Genomic DNA, 12,781 nt, shown 5'->3' with positions numbered 1-12,781 from the left:
TGACATAAACTTGCCTCCACAAACCGTAATTGTGGCCAGACTTTCTGTGTTACCACAAGAATTAAATGAAAAGAGGAAATTCCTGATTGCTTATAGTTTGACTCTGTACAATTTTACACAGCAGCTTCATACATTAAGATGGAAATACAAGCCAGCTGAATGGGGCACTAGGGCCAAGCCTCAGATTCATCCAGACGGTTCACCAACAAAACCGCGAAGCCCTTATCCGCGCCAACATAAGCGCGGAGGCCAAATCCGCGCCTTCCAAAGCGCTCAGCACCCTAATCCTAAACCTCACCCTAAACCAAAACCCTAAACCTAATCCTAACCCTTACCTTAATTTAAGGCGCTGTTTTAAAGCGCCCTTCTGTCACCGCGCTGTTGTCGCCGCGCTGATGTTGTCGCGGTGATGACGTCGCAGTTTTTGCGACGCGGTTTTGTCACCGCTATTTGCCACCAGCAGTTCCACTGGATCAAAGCATATTCAATCATCATCATCTCCAGACTTTACTGGAGAAAATCTTTCTAAATAATCCAGGAATATGAACAATGTTATTTAAATTATTATAGAGGCAACTGTTGTGGGAAAGGAGATGCTGCTCAATAGTTGAAAGATTTGAGACTAAAAAATGGGGGGAAACAGCCAACTGTCTTTAAGATGGCAGAGTGGATTGGCAGTTAAGTTAAACTGTCTGCTTAGAAGTGTTTTAAGCTTCTAATGTAGAGAGTAAATAATTATTCATGTTTTATTAAAGTATAAAATACAAATGGAAATATTGGAAAATGGAGGAGGAAATAAGATAAAGGTGTAGGATAAAGGGAGGAAAGAAAAGAAAAGCATAGATTTCCAACTCTTTAGCTCAGTAGAGTAACATAACAGTCTCAACTTTTTACAATTACATAATATGCATTGGAATTACCATAACAACAAACCTAGCTAATCAACAAAACCCAAAGCCAGTGTTTCCTTCCCCCCCACCCCCCATCTCAAGCACAAAATCCAAAAGTGGTCTCCAGGTAGAAACAAAGTTGGATGTAACCGTTTCCTTGATTTGAGCAGTTAATTTAGCCATCTCTGCTAGTTCCGACAGTTTTTCCAGCCATTCATACATTGTGGAAATTAAAGTATCTTTCCATTTTTGTGCATACTGGTAAAATAATTATTAAATTTAGACCTATTAATGCTCTGATATAAAATAAAAGGCTAATCAACTATTAAATTGGAATTCTTTTTTTTTAATTAGATGATCAGAAGCGCCTGCACGGGAGTGTGTGTGTGTGTATGTGTGTCTGTCTTTGTAGCTGCTTTCTCCCCCCTCACCCATCTGGGTGGGAAGTTGTTATTTCAAAATCCTCTAAATAACCCATTTGAGTTTTGCCCTCATAAATTTTCATCACCCTCTGTTAATAAAATAATGACATATTTTTCTTAAAAACAATTTGGCTTTACTGCTTTGACCTTTACCCAAGTCATGAAAGATTTATTGTTGTCTCCAAATGCATCTTTTCAACCCAGAAAGAAACTTAATTCCTCAAATGCTGCTGTTGTAAACCTGAGTTTGAAAATGTCAAATGGGCAACCAAATTGCAGGAAGAAATTCAACAGATACAGTGCAGCATGTGTGCAATTAAACAGTGAAAGGGGTAGAATTTCATTGTATACAGAACAAATCCTTTTATCAGCTGGCATCCGAACACCATTTACAAGTTTTTGTAGTTAAGTATTTATGCACAGCGAACTTATTTGTGGCCTTCCTGGTAAATCTTGGCTGTTTAAAATAAAAAACAGATGCTGGGGAACAACTCTGTTTTTTGTATGTTTTGGTGAAAATCTTGATAGGATACTTTTGCGCTTTCCCTCTGTAAAAATTGCTTGCATATGTTTCCATTTTGTAGAAGGTTATGCTTGAGACCATGTCTATCTTTTTGTGAAATGCTAAGATGCCATTCAGGACAACTTTAAAAAGTGCATAACTAGTTTATATCACCATGCTTTTGGAGAAGATTCTGCTTACCCATGTTGTTTTTTAAATTATCACACGAGAACTCTACAAAAGGAAATCTAGGATCAGATTATTAAAGCAGCAATTTATAAATTCAGTTGCAGACTATGGGATATGACCTCACTCAAAAGCAGCCATTAGTATTAGTTTATAAGCATTCTAGCCTACACATGACTTTATTCACAAGCAGAAATAGCTTTTCCCATGCAAAGTTGGTGACATCTTGCTACCGGTCATCTTGTTGGGATGCAGCAGTGTGCAGCTTTTTCTCTGATGTAGGGAGAAGATGTTGAGCTTGAGATCTTGCCCCACATTCTCTGAAAAAAATAGTTTACATCTGTGGTGACATTAGAGATTACATCACTTGTCCCTGTAACTGCTGCAGCTGGATTGTTCTTTCAGGCTGTCCAATTGTAAATTGAGCCATTAAGCAATGAGAGTAATAGGGACAGCTAAGCATATGGCAGAAGTTTTCTCATTTTTACTGCAATGCAAAGCACCCAGCAGCTGTCGTTTCCATACCCAAAACATCAAGATCTCTGCCACCTTCAGAACATCATCTACATTTCCAAATGCTTCCACAATTTTTTTTTAAACTGTCAACATGGCATGGTGTGGCATCTTTCAAAGGTTAATATGTAGACAAGCATTTCTGAGGCAATGACTCGCATAGCAAATGAATATGTCCATTTGGAACATGTTTATTCAGAAGAGGATCCCTTGTTTTCATCAGAATCTTCATCCAAACTCCTTGAACAGAAGCATTCTGCATTCCCTGGACTGCAGAGAACAAGACCATCATGAAAAATTCACTCTGAAATAGGAAAAGAAAAAAATGTAGTAGGGCTTCTTAAATGAGAAGCTGTCATTAAACACATCTCCATCCATGGTTAACTCAACTAACCTTAATTAGTCCGTATAATAGTCAGCTAAAAATTAACCATATGTGATGCATTTGCATAACTTTCTAGATTAAAATGATAATTTTTATGGTTCAGTTACATATGAATATAGCTAATAAGACATGGAGAACTAGGGAGGAAAAATTGATAAGTTTAATAAATGTGTTTAATTAGATTTGCAATCATAAAATGAAAAATGGAAATGACATGGTCCCTTGATAGAAAAAAACTGTTAGAAAAGTTTTTGTCTGGCTCTGGTTAAAAATTCAATTACAGTTGATTTCCAAACATTCAAGACCTTTTAACAGAACAAAATAGCTGAAATATATTATGACACCATACTTTGTTGTAAATAGTTGAAGTAGTGGTGTGCATTATTCAGCATCATCATACATGATACTCAAAGCTTGCCATTTTGTACTTGTGCTCTCAAAGTTTAAGTTTAGGATAGGTATTTATTCTTACCAGTAAGGAGTAAAACTGAACTTAGTAATTGATTAAGAAGAAGTAGAAAGAGAAGGAGGAGATACTAAATGTGTTCTTTCCATGCTGTTTTTATTTAAACTTCTTGCCAAAATTATACACAGACAATAAAAAACGAGACTTAAACTTCTAACAAGTCCTTCAATACATAAACAAATTAAAGGTCAGACTGAGGTTAGTGGCTTCTTCAAAAATAGAAATAGCATCAATCACCCTTTCCCCACGAGCAAATCTAAAATGATCCGTTAGCCACATAAGAAATATTCAAAAATATTTTCCCTTGTGAATTGTTTTTGTGCTGCAAGTAATAGAGCAAATCCCAAGATGTACTGGAAAAAGACAAATCAACAGTGATGGGCAAAGGGAATCATTCAATCAAAGGTCAACAAGGGAAGAAAATGGTAGGAATCTGAGGGAGGATGAGAAGAGATAAAGGCAAAGCAGATATACCACATCCCCTTTCAGATGTGGAGGAGATGGGACCAGAGGATTTTGCTGGTGAAGAAGCCATAACAGTGGGTAATGATCTCCAGCTGTTGAAATAAAAGGCCTATTCTGGGATTCATTAATAGAAGGAAAGGCCTCCAGACCTTTCATAGAGAACTCAAGACAAATGTGGTGATCAATTAAAAGTGGGGAGAGGACACAGCAAAGAAAATTATGTTAACATCTGGTCTGTGTGTAACATAGTTTTTTGCAACAATAGGCTGGGTCCATCAGAAGACCACATGTTCACCCCAAAAGAAATCCTTAAATATCATCCTGCTAGTTGAGATAGAAGCTATTTATACTAAGTGGGTATATTAACACTGAAAACATCCCACTTCTTGGATGTTCTCCAGATGGCAGAAAATTTTTGGGATGGGAAACAGTTCAGTCCATCAAAACCTCTTTGGCATTCTAAAATAGTATAGTTAAGACAAGCATTCTCAATTTTTCCTGGATTAAATCCTACCAAGCTATCAAAAAACTTGATTTCTACCACAATAGAAAGAAAAGCCCACTCTTTCTACAAAGAGTAAATATGTGTTCATATGCAGTTGTTATGGATGGTAATGCAATCAGCCAGATATTTACATTGGATTTGGCATGCCAAAAAAGTCCTTCCCAAGGAATTCGGATATGCAGATGTTGTTTAATAATTATACAATTTAAAGATTTAATTCAAGTTTAGTGACATCTGTGTTCCCTGTAGATTATTTCCCGGTCTCACATTTGAGATTTGAGAAGTTTATTTATATGCCGCCCTTTTCCCTGGGGGGACTCAGGGTGGCTTACAACTCGAAAAAGGGGGAGGGGAACAAACATTTAACACGTAGGACAGTACAGGGCGGGGCATAACCTTTTCCTAGGGGGTCACAGCAAGATCGACAGCAGTTTACAACTTCCGCGACACCTCATTTTAAAGCCCATAAAAAACTGAATTGAATGAGCTATTAAATGTTAAATTTGCTTTAAGAATGGCTGGAAAATTCGATTCGGAAGAACAAAGGATCATTGACAGAATAAAATGCATTGCCTTTCGAGAGGCTCGCGATGCTGGAGCGACGTTTATCAATCGAAAATGGATTGCAAACAAATTGAAACGTCATCCGGATTGGGTTACTGATAATTGGAACAAAACAGCCCAAGAATGTTTCACAAAATTTGGAGAAGGGCGTCCTCTGCAACTGTCCCAAGAAAGCAAAGCCATCATTGCAACTGGCAGTCGCAAACAACGAAAAGGAAACCGAAAAGTGGCCCAAGAAATCCTTCAAATTCGTGGAAAACGAGTTGATCAAAGGACAATCGGCCGATATCGAGAACGAGAAGGTTTGAAGCCATTCCACGTCATTTGCAAACCATTGAAAACTCAAACACACGTTCAAGATCGGCTTTGGTTGTGCGATTGGTTGTCTGAATGGACCGAGGAAGATTTTCTTCATTTGGCGCCATCTGACGAATTCTTCGTTTATGCCATTCGAAAACCGAATTTCCAGAACGATCGAATTTGGGCTAAAGACGTCGACGACATCGCCAAACATGAACGATATCGACAAATCGTTCGCAATCCGACTTGCATCGGGATTTTCGTCATTTTCACAGCCAAGAAACTGCATTGGGTTTTGAAGGATAAAGGGGAATCCTGGGATGGCAGTTATTTCCGTGAGAAAATTTTATTGGAGAATGCCATTCCATTTCTCAGTGATCCAGACAATGTCTTGGTGGTTGGTGAGGCTGTCTTTCTTCATGACAAAGCTCCTTGCATGCGTGCAAATGCGACTCAGCAATTGTTAAAGGAAAACAATGTCGAATTTTGGGGCAATGACGTCTGGCCGGGAAATTCGCCAGATCTCAATCCGGCAGAGAACATTGGGGCCATAATTAAGGATGAAGTGGAAGCTCTGATGATTCAGGAGCAAGGTCAAAATCGATATTCGGTTGAAACTTTGAGAATGAATTTGGAAACTGTGTTGAAAAATCTGGAAAATCGAACGGAACTGTTTGAAGATTTGTTGTGTTCTTATCCACCTCGTTTGAATGCTGTTCGAAGGGCTAATGGTGGTCATACTGACTATTAAATCGTGTCAATAAACTCAGTTTTTGATGGGCTTTCGAATGGTGTATGAATTATTTGTGTTGTTATTACAAGTGTTGCTGTGACCCCCTAGGAAAAGGTTATGCCCCGCCCTGTACGTCATTAAAAACACAACATTCATACCATTCGGGTGGGTTACAGTCTTTAGCCCCAGGCCTGACGGGATAGCCAGATTTTGAGGGCTGTGCGGAAGGTCTGGAGGGTGGTGAGGGTGCGAATCTCCACGGGGAGATCGTTCCATAGGGTCGGAGCTGCCACCGAGAAGGCTCTCCTCCGCGTGGTTGCCAGTCGACATTGACCGGCAGATGGGACTCGGAGGAGGCCTAATGTATGAGATCTAATAGGTCGAGTGGAGGTGATTGGCAGTAGGCGGTCTCTCAAGTATTTGGTTAGCATACCCAACACTGAGAACCAATCTTGTCCCCATATAGCGTCCCTGACTACTTAGACTAAAATCAGAGACTTATGGATTCAACATAATCAGGTCCTGAATCTCCCCAGGTGAAAGTTGTTGAGTTTTTATCCTTTTATTTCAATGTTTTTTTACATTTTCAGTACCTAATGTTTACATTACAAATTTTAATTATAACTACCATAATTAAGCTATGTTACAATGTATAACAAATTACAAGCTCTCTATTTCGCTTGGAGTGCAAAATATTAAGTTACAGATTTTAGAAAATGGTTTATTTACATCTTTATTGGTTATATTTTAGAGTTGTTAGTCTTCAATCATGTAATAATCATAAGTCTGGGAACCAGTCATAAATTTACTTTTTCAGGGTTGTCATTAGTTCAAATAGTCATGAAACAGGACAGAGCTGGGCTGTAATCAAGGACTACTCTTGCCAAAATACTAATTGCTCACTAAGATCTGCCCTTTCTTTACTGTCTTAGACTGCCAGGAGATACAACTTAAGTTTCTTGCTATGAATGATCGCACACCAAAGTTCATAAAGAATCAGAGAGTTCAAAGAGAGTATCAAATTCAAGATACATGCAAGATTTTTCAGTCTAATCAGATATGACAACAATCAGTAAACCATTACTGGAAACCAATTGACTTATTGGTGGGGGGAGAAAAAGCCTAAATGCCATGTGATATATTCAAGAGTAGAATGATTCTCCATGAAGTAAAAAAAGAAGAAATTTCTCATCTAGATGAAAGGACTCATGTTTTAAGCACTTTCTGAAGCCTTGCCAATCAGTCTGTTGGGGAACATTTTTCTACAAATAATCCTTACAAAACTCATACACAAATAAATTGGAGTATCTTAATTGAGGCAATAATTATGTAGGAGTCAGATTAGGATTAAGTCAGATTAGGATTCCAAATCACATGCCAGATTATTCTACAATCAAGATACCTTGCATGGGAGCAAAGAAATTACCATCCCTCTTATTCCAGCTTGAGATTTGCAATATGTGCAGTGGAATGAATCAAGGTATAAAGCCTGTTGATTCCTTATGCCAGATTGATATGATTCAAGCTCTTTCTCCAAAGTCAAAATAGTGCTAAAGTAGCCCTATGTGAAAAGCTAGAAAGTAGCTCTGTAAGAAAAACAAGTTAAGGTATTTCAGAGAAGCTGAAATATCAAGGAACACTAGTATTTTGAAAAGGGACTATGGAAATACACCTTTTTTTGTCTTATTTACATACTAAGCAGTTTTGGCTTGGTTCAAAATCTTTGCCTGCAGGAATACCATGAGGGACCCAAGAATGGAATGTTAATGCAAAGTTGTCTGAAATATTTCAGCAGGGAGTTGGCTAAAGAAACATGTCTTCACTAGGCTTCCTAGATTTATTGCTTACATTTTTTGTATCTTTGTCCAAAGATGAGCTTTCTTTCTTTTTTCTTTTTTCTTTTCATAAACATACACAATGGCATCTGGTGTTTAGCCAGTTACAAAATTATACTTATTGAAGTCTAAGCTTTGTGAGTAGGATTTGACCCAGTATGTTCACAGAAGAAATTGTTATCCAAAAGAGACTCACGTTTGAGGAAAGGTGATTTTTGCTTTCCCTTTTCCTTTTCCTCTATCATTTTGTTGTACTGCCTCATCCATTTTTTTCAGTGGGTTTCTACAGCCTTTAGAATATTTGTTTCTCCCAATGGGAAGGGTCAGCCAAAATAATGCCCCTGTCTCATTTATTGTGAAGAAGTGCTCCAGAAACAGACTTCCAGTTATAGAACTCAAAAATCAACTATGAAAAATCCCAAACATAGAGCAGGAAAAAAATTGCTCTCTTGCAACAAAGAAACTATTGCAGTCTTGCTAATTGAAAACAGTATGCCTATAGCTACATTAGGCAACTGTATATTGGCCACCTCCTTTCTTTTCAATGCCACAGTGAAATTTCTGTAAAGATAAGTTCTGACAAAAAAATAAGGTATGCTATCAGTGCATTTAAAAAATACTATTTGTATGATGGCCCTTGAAGACTGCTTCTGGCTGCTTATAAAGTGGTCATCAAAAAAAAAATCTTATCGGGTTTGCACAGACAAAATGGAACAAAGCATGCTGGCTGAAGAATTCTAGGAGTTGAATTCCAAACATAAAGTTGCCAAGGTTGAAAAACACCAGAAAATATCTTTGAAAAGCTGTTGCTTTTAAGACGTTCCAGGTTTAGAACTTGTTTTCAAAGTCCTTTCAATCAAGACAGTAGGCTCCAAGGTAATCTGGGTGGAGACTCTGAACCATTGGTAAGTGATTATCAAAAGTAATAGCTTGAAAGTGCTGTTTTCCATGTTCATTGATCCAGGCTGTTCCCAGACTAAGTTCCAACTAGCTATGAAACTCCTAGGCTTGGTCTGTTTAGCTGCCAAGAAATAAACTGCACAATGTCAGTTTTCCAAAACTGACTGTAGACATCTTCAGGCTTAGTTCCAACTTTCAGTAGTTGTCACCTTCCAAGCATTCAATAAAACCTCTTATTAAAAGTGTATTTTGAAAGGTTTTGCACCATCTCCCACTTGGTTGTTCTTCATATGGTTTTAATAACTAATGTATTTTATTTATAAGCCCAAACGATGTTATTAAATCTGAAAGGAATAACAAAAAGCCACTTGTTGAAGGTCATTCTACATAAAAGGACTAACTTCATGAGCATTAGAATTACAAGGAAAAAAACTCAGTTTTACTTCTTGACCATCATGTTTACCTATAAAAAAGTGAGCTAATCACCTACATGGTTAAAAGCTTTCTAGAAGATTTAGCAATGTTCTACAATCTGAGAGAATTCAATTATTTAAATTTTTACAATGTCAATTTCTTTCATTTTTGTTTGTTTTAGTTATTTGACATAGTATTTTTTTTCTCACCAAAACCATTTTGCCCATCAAGTTTAGGGCACAAAATTAATTCTGTTAATTGAGTCTGTTAACTTCTGCTATCTCACTCTTGACAAATAGATTAGGGATATAGATTTGGTAGTTACCAATGTATGTATCCATGTCATAATCAAAAGGATATCATGCCAGTCAGTTACATCTACAGTGGGCAAAATGTTTTGGATATCAAATTGCAACAATAGAGGCAGCCAAAAAAAGGAATAAAAGCTACATATTACTTTAAATTTCTTTGCATTTGTTTATTAAAAAGAGTTTCCTCATTTGAGGAATCTACAGTATCTTTTATCTATGTCTATGTCTCTAGCTGAGGGAGCATTTACAGTAATGAAATAAGAGTTCTCAAATGCTCTGAAAAAACTCCAGGCACTTCTGCATGAATCCTTCAATAATATTTTTAAATTATTTGGGAATGCTCTCTAAATATAGCTGTTTGTCCATTATATTGATTTATGTAGTGTAGCCACTCATCTTGCAATTATGACTCTGGGCAGTGAACACAAGTTTAAAACTTAACAGGATGAAAATAGTGAATAATAACAATCAACAACAATAATAGCACAATGGCTGATACAGGCAATCAAACTCAAAACACACAACCACAACACGTCAGAGAAAGCCACCGTGAGATGTGTCTATTGTGAGTTGAGCCTTACTTTTTTTTACTTTACATTTTGTCTCAAACAGTAATCTAGGAAGAGAGAGAAAGAACAACTGAGCACTTTGCTACATTACTGGCATAGCAGTCAATACAGTGCTTGTTTGTTTGTGCTTTTGAATCACAGTCTCAACATGGAAGTATACAGAAAACCCACACACAGATCAGTATTTACATTCTGATTCTCACCACTCCAGGAGCACAAACGGGGGTAATTAGAACCCTATACCACAGGGTTGAAGATTTGCCTCTCAGCAAAGAGGAAAAAGAGAAAGAACAAAAACACATCAAGGAAGCGCTCAGAACTTGTGGATATCCTAATTGGGCCTTCATTAAATCCACAAAAAGATCTCCTTCAATAACAGATAAAAAAAGAGAACAACAAATGGAGTTGTCATTCCATGTGTTGCAGGAATATCTGAAAATCTCAGGAAGATTTTCAACCAACACAAACAGACATGCACACATTTTAAACCCAGGAATACATTAAGACAGAAGTTTGTCTACCCTGAGGACAAAAACATCTAGAGACAACAAAGCAATGTGGTATAGACAGTGTAATGCAGCAAATCACGTGCAGACCAGTATATCAGGGGAAACGTAACAACTGCTTCTTGCATTCTTCGTTTTCTCTTCTGAAGGTCTGTTGTGATTTTGGCAATACAGAGATTCACATTTGGAAAAATAAATTTTAAAAAAACCTCAGTCTGTAAAATCCTGCATTTGTTAGTCCTATCAGATGTTCATGACTGTCCCCCATAAAATCTCAAGGAATTTGGAAGGCTTTGCTTGAGAGTCCTAAAATGTTACTGTTAGGTTTGTCTTATCATAATTTGGAATGGGGTTGTTTACACATGGCAGGGAGCCAAGTGCAGGCAAATAAATTGTCACAGCCAAGGTCACCCATGATAGAACTTTAGCTTCTCCATGATCATTGCATTGTTTAGCGTTTAGTATAACAGGGATGCAGGAGAAGGTTCACATTCTAAAGCATTTGCTAGTTTAAAAAATAAATCAAAATAGTTTCACCAGCATTGGATGGTACGTTAATAAAGGGAGGGGGCTGTTTTAAAGGCACCATTTCACAATAAAATCTTTAGCAAAGTTAGTTTTTTGAGCAAAACATCTGGATCTATTTGATTTCTTTAGTATGTAAGGGCAGTGGAAGTCAAGAATACTGGTTCCTAGAAAGACTGCACACTCAAGACTTCTTTGGGAAGCACGGTAACTATTTCCAGGGTTTTAGACTTCTCACCCACCCACCCCCAGCAGTTTCTAGCAGTCAAACTAGATACATTCTGAACACCACACAGGTGTTCCACTGCAGAGTTACAGCCTTGGGTCACTGCTTCCCACTTAACTGTTGGAAATATTTTACCCTGGAATGTGGCAGAAGGTTAACACTGGCAAGTCTTCTTTTGTTTGTTCTCCACGGAGGAATTTTACTCCTAAATGGGGTTCCCATGTGCTAGCAATCAACTAAAGCAGTGTTTCTCAGTCTGTTGGCTAGCAATTTCCATGAGCTGAAATGGACACATCTTAACTTGCCAAGGTTGAGAAAAATTCACCTAAAGGATTTTATTTTTATGTATTTATAAAATGTATTTGTTGCTCATCTCGTATCCAATGTAAACAACATTGAAAGGCATTAAAATCAGCCATTGTAAAAAACAACAACAACCCCATAGCAGATGAAAACATTAACAGATAAAATCATGGACACAAGATGGCAAAGAAGAAAGCTAGACACATGGGGGGGTCATTTTAATAAGTCAACCACCTCTAGTATGCAGCTCCCCCATTGAATCCCCCAAGCCTCTAGATGAGCCAGAAGGCTTTTTCGAAACGTTACGCTCACTTCAGGGGATAAGATGTTCCAGAGTGCAGAAACCATGGCAGAGGAGGCTTTCCTCCTGGATCTCGCCAGTCAAAATTCCTTGGCTGAGGGAATCCACAGTCTGCTCCCTTTGTCAGTGCAGCTGGGGCAGGCCAGTCCCATTGGGGTGAGATGTAGAGGCTGTGATTGCTTTTATTTATTACTGTGATTACCAGGTACATACATGTAAAAAATGTTCTTCTTCATCATCATTATCAAAATTATTGCCCCACAAATATATCCCACTACCATCTGCTGTTTCCCCACCCCCATTCCCAAAGAAAAAGTCAATTTCACAACTGTAACGGTATCAGCAAAAGTTATTTAAGAAGGTGGAGGGGGCACAGAAACTAGTTTTTAAAAAGGTGATTACTACGGTACTGTCCCTGCATTAATTGAAATTCTATTTCTGAGAGGAATTGCAGATGTTAAAATTATCTGGTAAAATTACTATACATATAAACCTAAAGTTGAATCCAATTAAGTTCCAGTTCTGTTTAAGAAATAAACCAGCTTTTCCTTTCTATCATGGGTTTTCTGAGTTTCCAAACTGTAACCATATGTAACAAGAAGTGCTAGAGCCATATAAACATGTACAGATTGTGCTGGATTAACAGTCCAAGTGTCAACAATTTTAGCTTCTCCAAGGGAATACAATATAGATAGCAGTCTGTATCTAGGAGACATTGCATGGAAAGTTGCTGATTTCATCCTTTCATATTAATTCCAGAATTTTGCAGTCCTACTTTCTTAATTTACCTATTGTTGATCTGTACCCGCAAGCCCAGGTTTCCTCTGAGACAATTAAAACTAACACTCTTTGAAGCAACTGCAATATAAGGCATCAAGCCATATATTTTCTAAAATAAACAGATCAAAGATTTGGCCTTCCTTTGATATGTGACACGGATCTTCTTTCCTAAGATTTTTA

This window comes from Thamnophis sirtalis, unplaced genomic scaffold (genome assembly GCF_051295495.1).
Source record: "Thamnophis sirtalis isolate CommonGarterSnake01/CBP01778 unplaced genomic scaffold, rThaSir2_p1.2 scaffold_6, whole genome shotgun sequence".
Classification (NCBI taxonomy): domain Eukaryota; kingdom Metazoa; phylum Chordata; class Lepidosauria; order Squamata; family Natricidae; genus Thamnophis; species Thamnophis sirtalis.
Note: the sequence above shows the minus strand (reverse complement) of the source record.